Consider the following 8,041-nt stretch of genomic DNA (forward strand, 5'->3'; position numbering starts at 1 on the left):
TTCATATGGTGAAACTGAACCTCCTTTTCTTTCTTCCCTAACTCTTGTGAATCATGAGGGACCTCAAATTTCATAGGAGGAGCTTACTACACCCTCTTTTCTTTGTCCTCCTCCCTTTCTAGTCCTGACGTGAGTGTCTCCTTGTGATAGTTGTAAAATTAGGAAATCCACGAATCAAGTCTCCATTCCATTTTCTCATTCCTCTTCCACTTTGTATGACTCTTAATCTGCTAGTGTCATTAAAGAATACAATGCAATCAATTAGTTCGATCATCCTCTAGCCTTGGCTAGCAATTGTTCCAATGACGATACCTCTATCTCCATATGCCGCAACGAATGCCCAAGCAAATCATATGATCTTTCAGTTTCTCATGAAGATTTTAACCTAGATCTAGAATCTTCTTTGGTCAAATAATATGCTCATATTAAAACTTCCCCTTCACATCACTACCTCATGTGTCATACCATTGGAAATACATCCACTTGTGATGAATATCACTCATGGTCTTCAGTTTCTAGATCCAATGAGTTCTCCCCTCGATTGACACAAGGTGTTGAGGTTGTTGATGATGAAACTGAAAATAATCAAATCATAGAGAGCTCTTCCCACCCCTCACCATCACTTCTCTTTCATGAGGACAACTCTTCAAATCATATTTCTCATGAGATCTCACCGATTAATTTATCATTCAATTTGTGATAAGAAGAGTCTTTTGATGTGAGTAATCTAGTTGTTGAAGTTGAAAAATCTAGTTAAATCTGTGATAAAGATGGCTATTATCTAATGAGCGCTGGTCTTGCTGAAGCAAGGAATATCAGCTATCCTCAAACCATTAATGATCTAGTTCAAGCTTCAAAATACAATTGTACAATATTAAGAAGTGTCAGGACCTTTGAGGGAGTCAAGGCACTTCAACTTTTGTTGATGGCTATGTGAGGACCTCACGACTCTGACACGCCCCCTGAAATAAATCAGATTTGATTTCTCTATCTTAATACGTCTCTTTGCATGGTTTCACTCGATGTAAATTTCCTTGTGAAATTTTTTTTCTATTCCAAGTGTGACCTTTGAACTTTTTAATATTCTACTTCTAACTGAATTCAAGAGTCTTTTACAGTTCATTCATCTTCATGAAAATTCCTTGCATCAAACTCAGATTGGGAGTGTGCATCTCTGATATAGTCGTGAAATTATTAAGTTTTTCATTCAAAGGATTATATTTCCCTGAAAGAATCATACTTATTGAATTTATCCCTTAATGATCTACTCCTCGGTCTTCTTTTGAATTTGATGTTCCAAAATTGTCCTCTCATCACACCATAAGTCCACTTGAGTGATATTGAATGAACAAGTCCTCACACAAATAAGGTCCTTCTCCATTTATCATGTCCCAGCTCGTCTCATGTATTTTTGGTGTTGTCTTCCTTTTTAAACTCTATTCATGACCATGATGCTTGTACAATATGGTAGCAGTTGTAAGAAAATGGTCAATCCCATTTGGCTTGCAAGGAACTTGGTTCTATTACTCATAGCATTCACAAGACTGCTCAAGTTATTTTTTCCTCATTTATTGCAAATTGGGAATCTGATGCTTTAATCATCTCATATGATAATTTTTCTATCTTTGGCGACTGTCATTCATCTGATCATTTTGCCATCAGCACAACCAATGATAGTTTTTTTCAAACCCCTTGATATTCATTTTCCAACATATCTGTATTCATATTTTTGTAAAGTAGGTGGGGTACTTGACCCTTCGGTGAGGGTTTTGGAATGTGCTCACCATCTTTGCATGATCGTTGAGTATGTTCATATTTATTTTTCCTCATAAGATTCCCATAGTGATCCTGCTCCTCTAATTAAAAATTAATATTTTCAAGGATTGCAAGGTCTTCAAGAGACTCATAATGAATTTTACGATCCACTCATAGAATGGCTAGAACAATCTTACCTAGCAAGATTTGTATCAAACAATTAATTTTAATGTTTCCTTGCACTTGTTGAGGAGCTCGGTCTATATGAAGACACATATGTAAGAAGCTTCTAAGGTTTTTTCAAAAATGGTATTCATTGAAAAGGTAAGAAAATGAATTGGATAAAAGTAGTGGGTGTGGTACACCTTTCCACGCACAAGCAATACCCTCCTTTTCTTGTGAAAATTTTTCAATTTTATTTATTCTATTGCACATCACTTTTTATTTTTTTATTTATTTTTCATATCTTTCTGGATGCAGGCCGGGAACGACTATGGTGGCTTCACTAGAAATTTCATTATATGTGACCCCAACCTTCTAGCATTCAGGTTAGGAGTGGGAGTAGTTGCATCCTAGTTTTCCTTTTCTTGCACTCCTTCTACACTCATTCCCTATAGTCTCTTCTCATTTTCTCATGTTTTCCTTAGCAATTTTTATTTTCTTGTCTTCTAGTTTTATTCCTTGGTTGTGTGTTTTCTTTCATTCCATCTTGTTTTCTTTGTTGTTGATTTTCTCCTTTTGTGTTCATCATGCCAATAAGTTCTATGCCCTAATCTATTTTGGATTCTTAGTATGTATGTGGCCAAACTATAAAGATTCTTGTGACACTTTAGCATTTGGATAGCCATCTCTTTGTCTACCTTGTGTTGTTTATCTCTTTTAGCCGATGATGTCCCAATGGAAATTATGATCTTTCCATAACAAGGCTTTTGGTTTGACCGTCAACCCACATCTAGTCTAGAAACCTCATGCCTATACTCAATTTTTCTAATCTGGTGTTCTCAAGATTATCCAACTAGTAGAAGTGGAGAAGGTAAAAAACATAAACGAGTAAACATAAATCAGAGGTCGATATACGTTTATGTGAAGGAACAACCTCTTCTTTTATTAATAACTTGGGATACCTCTTTCGCCCAAAAAATAAATAAGTTTCAATTCAAAAGTATATTTAAATAAATAAGTAAAGGCAAAAGAAAAGAAAGGCTTCCTGTGTAGAGAGGTGAAGGAAGAAGCCCCACCAGGGTACTCCCTAGGCTCGTTAGTAGTGGAGCAATGTTTTTGTTCGTGGGTGACTTCGTCGGGGTATTATCTAGGCTTGTTGGTAGTGGAGCAACTGAAAAAATATACTATAAAAATAATAAGCTTGTGAGTTACACTACCATTTCCAACTCGAAACATTGAGATTATGGTAAATATTGTGTTGTGTTTGATTGATAAGGTACATAGGGAACCATGTCTACTGATGCTGTAAGTGAAAAATTCCAAGATAATATTCATGATTAATCAATACTCCATGAGGAACCAAGGGTTTTCACTGAAGGAGTTAACCAAGAGAGAGAAGCTGGATTCTACTAGTGTGTCGCCATGTGTTGCAGCAACTACAACACCCTCCAAAAGTTCCCCCTACACTCGAATTTCGGAGCCTACTGTGGATCCTATGATTGATCATTCCTTAGTCACTTATTTTTTAGTTCATGATTTCAAGCCCTGTTATAGAAATTTTTGTGCCTTGCAGCATTGAGCAAGAAATGTCCATAATCTAAGGGATCCAAAGTCCCTAAACATGTTGTTCCTACCCCTAGAGGAACAATGCTAACAAACCACAGCAATGCACAGAAGTTCTCCACCAGAAACTTCTCAAAAACAAGTCAATTCAGGATCATGTCAGTGGCTCCATTAGCTGTCTGCGCTGAATGTCAAAGCCAACACTGGCTACCTACGCTGAATGTCAAAGCCAACACTGGCTACCTGCGCTGAGCGAGAGTGGACATGTGGCAAGTTCATTCCACAAGGTGTCAAAACCCAGGAAGCTTCCAAAATGACACTTGCCTCAGGGAATTCGACTATGATGAGTAAGACATTCCAAATCTCCAAGTGGAAGCAAGAATCTCCAAGTGGAATCAAGAACTGACAGAGGGAGAGGACACTAGTCAGATCTCAAGATGACTCATCCTCTCTCCAAACATCTATATATGGATCTCTCCTCCATGAGATTTGGAGGCTGGAATTTTGTTATTGCAAAGAATTGTTGTTGGTCTGAGACTGGAATCATTGGGTGCTTAATGCTTTGAAGGGAGGTGAAGATAGGAATTCCATTTTACTGGGAAGGAGATGCTAGATTGGAGCCCTCTGGGTTGTATTTCTTCCTGAACCTTGTTATTCATCAATAAATCTATCTTGGTTCCTCCTATATATTGATGTATCTTTGATGTATGATTACATTAGTATGTTTAGTTTACTTCTAATCCTGAACTAGTTATGTTTATGAATCTATGTCTTTGTGTAGTGTTCGTCTCTTGTGATCTTGCAGGGACCTGTTGAAGCTAGGCGAGCGAGAAGACAAGTAGCTGTGAACTCCCAAAGAGAAGAGAAACCGGATCGAGGGACAAACGGAAGACACCGGTTAGTCCATCCATCTCTCTTCATTCTTAATTCATAAAGGAAGAATACTAGAATAGTTGTTTCTGTTTGTTGCTAAGGCACTGTCACACCTTAGGTGGATAGGATCGTCCTACATAGGCATTTTCCCCCACAAAAAATTGGCGACTCCGCTGGGGAGATCTGTTTAGTCTTTTTATTTGTGTCTTTATCATTGTTTGTTTCATAGACTCAACAGCAACAATCGAACTGCATCTACTCTTCTCAGTTGCAAAGTAGGCAGTTGCTGCTTTGATCCAATCACTGGATTTGTCTATGATCTGAACAATGGACTCACAAATGATTTGATGATCCTTTGTGATAGATCTTAGTACCCCCTCAAAGCATCCCTTTGATTATACCTTGATTGTTGCTTTTATTTGGCCTGAAACCGTTGATTAATCAGCAATCTGTGACCCAGGACCCAGTGAGAAACTCTCGTTTCTCCTTCAGCGCGACCCCTGTGAAGAGGTTCTGCATTTCAACGTAGGTCCCGTGAAGGCTACCTACACTGAATGTCAAAACCCCAGTGTTGAGGTTACGCTAATCCAGTTTGGCCTTGTGCAGCTGGGGTTCTCTGCTCTGTTTTGCCCTGTTTTGATCTCTGATTTTTGCAGCCTGTAACCAGCATAGGTACCAGTCTGATAACTCCTTTTCTCTGCTTAGATTCTGCCTCCCTTTGTACAAAAAGACTGTGAGTGTTTTTATGTGTTTGTGGCGTCATTTACAGTTTTCCTTTGCATGAGTGAAATAATCATCCTGTAGCCATTGATTCAGATCTGTTGATTGTGATCTTAGGAGAGAGTTCATTGCCTGTTTACAGTTGATTATACATTTTCTTTTGCTTATCGGTTTGAGTTTGTCTCTTTTAAGTGTTGAAACAAGTGTTCATTTCGAAAGTCGTAAAGCATTGTATTCTCTTCTACCCTTTCTGATTTTGAAAAAGTAAACTTGTTTGTATTTGTCATTTAAAAGAAAATTCAAAGTTGTACAAAAAGCTTTCTTTGTAGGCATCAATACTAAGAAAGTGGAAAACAAACACCTGCATTGTGCGTTTGCATTTTGATAGTTTGCATGCTTGATTTAGGAAAAGTGCATTAGAGTGTGCTGATTGCTCTTTGAGAAAAGATGGTGTCTTTCTTTTCCCTTAGTAGCTAGGATTTTCAAAGTTGAAAAGATATAAAGCTTGCTTATCATCTTTAGACTGCATTTAGGAATTGTATCATACATCTCGTGGTGATCCAGAAAGGCAATCTTCTAAAAAGATCAACTTAAAATAAACTGAATGAACTTAACAACGCTTTGCAACATAACGCACAACATAGAGGTCTAGGCTAGAGACGTGTTCGGGCGTCGTAAAGCCTGGTGACTGTCGATCTCGTTGAAGGTGGGTGATTCCTCCTGAGGGACGATAGCGCCAGTACGGATTGTGCTCCCACGTACCGTCGTGTATATATTGGGAGACCTCTATAGGCATAAAACCTTTATCCTTAGGAAGCCGTGTCGGCCGCCCTACTGATCGCAATGCACTGAACACAACATTCAGGAAGATCGATCGCCCGTACCTTAAAAAGTATTCTGCAGTTTTGCGAAAAGTTTGGCACACCCACTGCCTAGAACTCTAGAGCAGTTCCTTTTGGCCTTTTTCAGACTCTATAATGGAAAAAGTCCATCCGAGCATTTGTCACTTTGGGCTCATTAAAACATCGAAGGAGACTAGAGTCATCTTTAGCTTTTTCTCGACTCTTTAAAATTGAAAAAGCAAGTTGTGTCTAAAGCGTCGTTAAAAAATTTATTTTAAACGGAAGAATTCCCCTTTATTCCCGCATTGATCTTTAGGTTGAAAAGATGGAGCACACCAACCAAGGAATTCCCCTTGGTGGAAATCCTAGTCCCTTCTCCTCTTGGGGAGATGTTGGTGCGCCCCACATGGCCACATTGTCGCTTCCAGGATTAACGATTGGCCTGCCGGTCTGGCTCTTTTCAACCAATGTCGTTCAGAACACCGCTATTCCTGAACAGTCGAGTCAACAGTTAGACCAGACCAGAATTGCCCACCAGCCTTCTACTTCATCTAATTCTTCTTCTCCTCCTTCCTCTTCATTTGACGGAACTGGTAAAACAAAAAACCAAGTTCCTAAAGAGAAGAAGGGAAAGAAGAAGAAAGAGAAGAAGAAGAAGGAGCAAAAGGCGACTGGGGGCAAACAAGTGTTGTCTGACAAAAATCCACACACAACACTGACTAGGCCTAAATCGCCATGCGTCATATGCAAGGGAGACCACTTCCACAGAGATTGTCCCTACATCCCTCAGATACTAAGGGATTGGTCTCCCCGTTTGCACAATTCGGTAGTGTTGACCTCTGATAGCCATGTTGACTGCTCACCGTCAACTAGTGGAAGAGAAGCCACAGGATAGAGAAGGAAAGCTAGATTTCCCTGCAAACTGTGTGAAGGCGACCATGCCATCCACCGTTGTCCCTTCTTAGACGAGGCAAAAAGAGTTTTGGAAGATCGCCCGATTTTACGAGCGCAACTTCCTCCTGGATATCAAAAACTCCTGCCAAGTCCTTCACTAGTTGAGAACCCAGCTGGCCCGCTCAGATGGTCAGCCGAAGCATCTATCATTGAAGATGAACCATCTGAATCCATACCTGACGAAAGTCAAAAGGTTGAGGCGGTAGTTGACCCGGTTTTGCCTTTAGAGGCTCTATCTTCGAATGATACCATCACAGAGGAGAATAAAGACGACACCGTCCAAGTTCTCTTCATCAACACAGACTCTGACGAACAAGGGAGCAATTTGCCCATTCCTTTATCGCAGGAAGGAACTTCATCAGGGTCATAGCCGGCCATCTATTCGGTCCCACCACCAAGCAACCTAGTTGTCTCGTTCGACTGGAACCAACTAGGTAGACCCCGGTTGCCAGCCAGTATACCATTCAGAATTATCGTTCAAATATATAGAATGGTAATGGCTAGCACGATCATTGATGAGGGGGCATCTGTGAGTATCCTTTCCTCTATTGCTTGGAAATTGGTTCGCCAGCGCTTTTACCTGAGATGAGAAATCTATCAGGCTTTGATAAAGGAACCAGTCGACCTTTAGGGATCCTCCCCAATGTGCCCATAACATTGAAAGGGAAGACCGTTCAAATGATCGTGATGGTCGTTCAAGGACCCTTGGATTATAACCTACTCCTTGGACGAGACTATATATATTGCATGGGAGCCCTCGTCTCCTCACTCTTTAGAGTAATGTGTTTTCCGCATGAAGGAAGAATGGTCAAGCTCGTGGACCAACTTTTGTTTCCCGGATCACACATCGCAAATAGTCATGTACCATACCTAAATGGTCTATTCACGCAAGAAGTGTCTCAACCCACGGTCCGTCCTCCTGATGAGCGCGAGTAATCCGGGAGGATATGACTGGAACCCAGGGGGCATGCGTCCTGGTCTGTTTCGGCAGGGAAACTTTGGGTATAGAGTAGGTTTCCGCGGGAGAATATGACTAGTCTGTACCCCGTCTGTCTAGGAAGAGGGTTATTCTAGAATAAGATTCTTTAGTCAAAGTTATGTGAGTTGACGAGCTACGTCACTCACCTTTGTCTATTTCGGTAGACATTGCCGAGGAAGTGTTTTGTTTGAAA

Source organism: Pinus tabuliformis, chromosome 3_2 (assembly GCF_031772625.1).
Source record: "Pinus tabuliformis cultivar Carrire ecotype Pingquan chromosome 3_2, CPIR1, whole genome shotgun sequence".
Lineage (NCBI taxonomy): Eukaryota > Viridiplantae > Streptophyta > Pinopsida > Pinales > Pinaceae > Pinus > Pinus tabuliformis.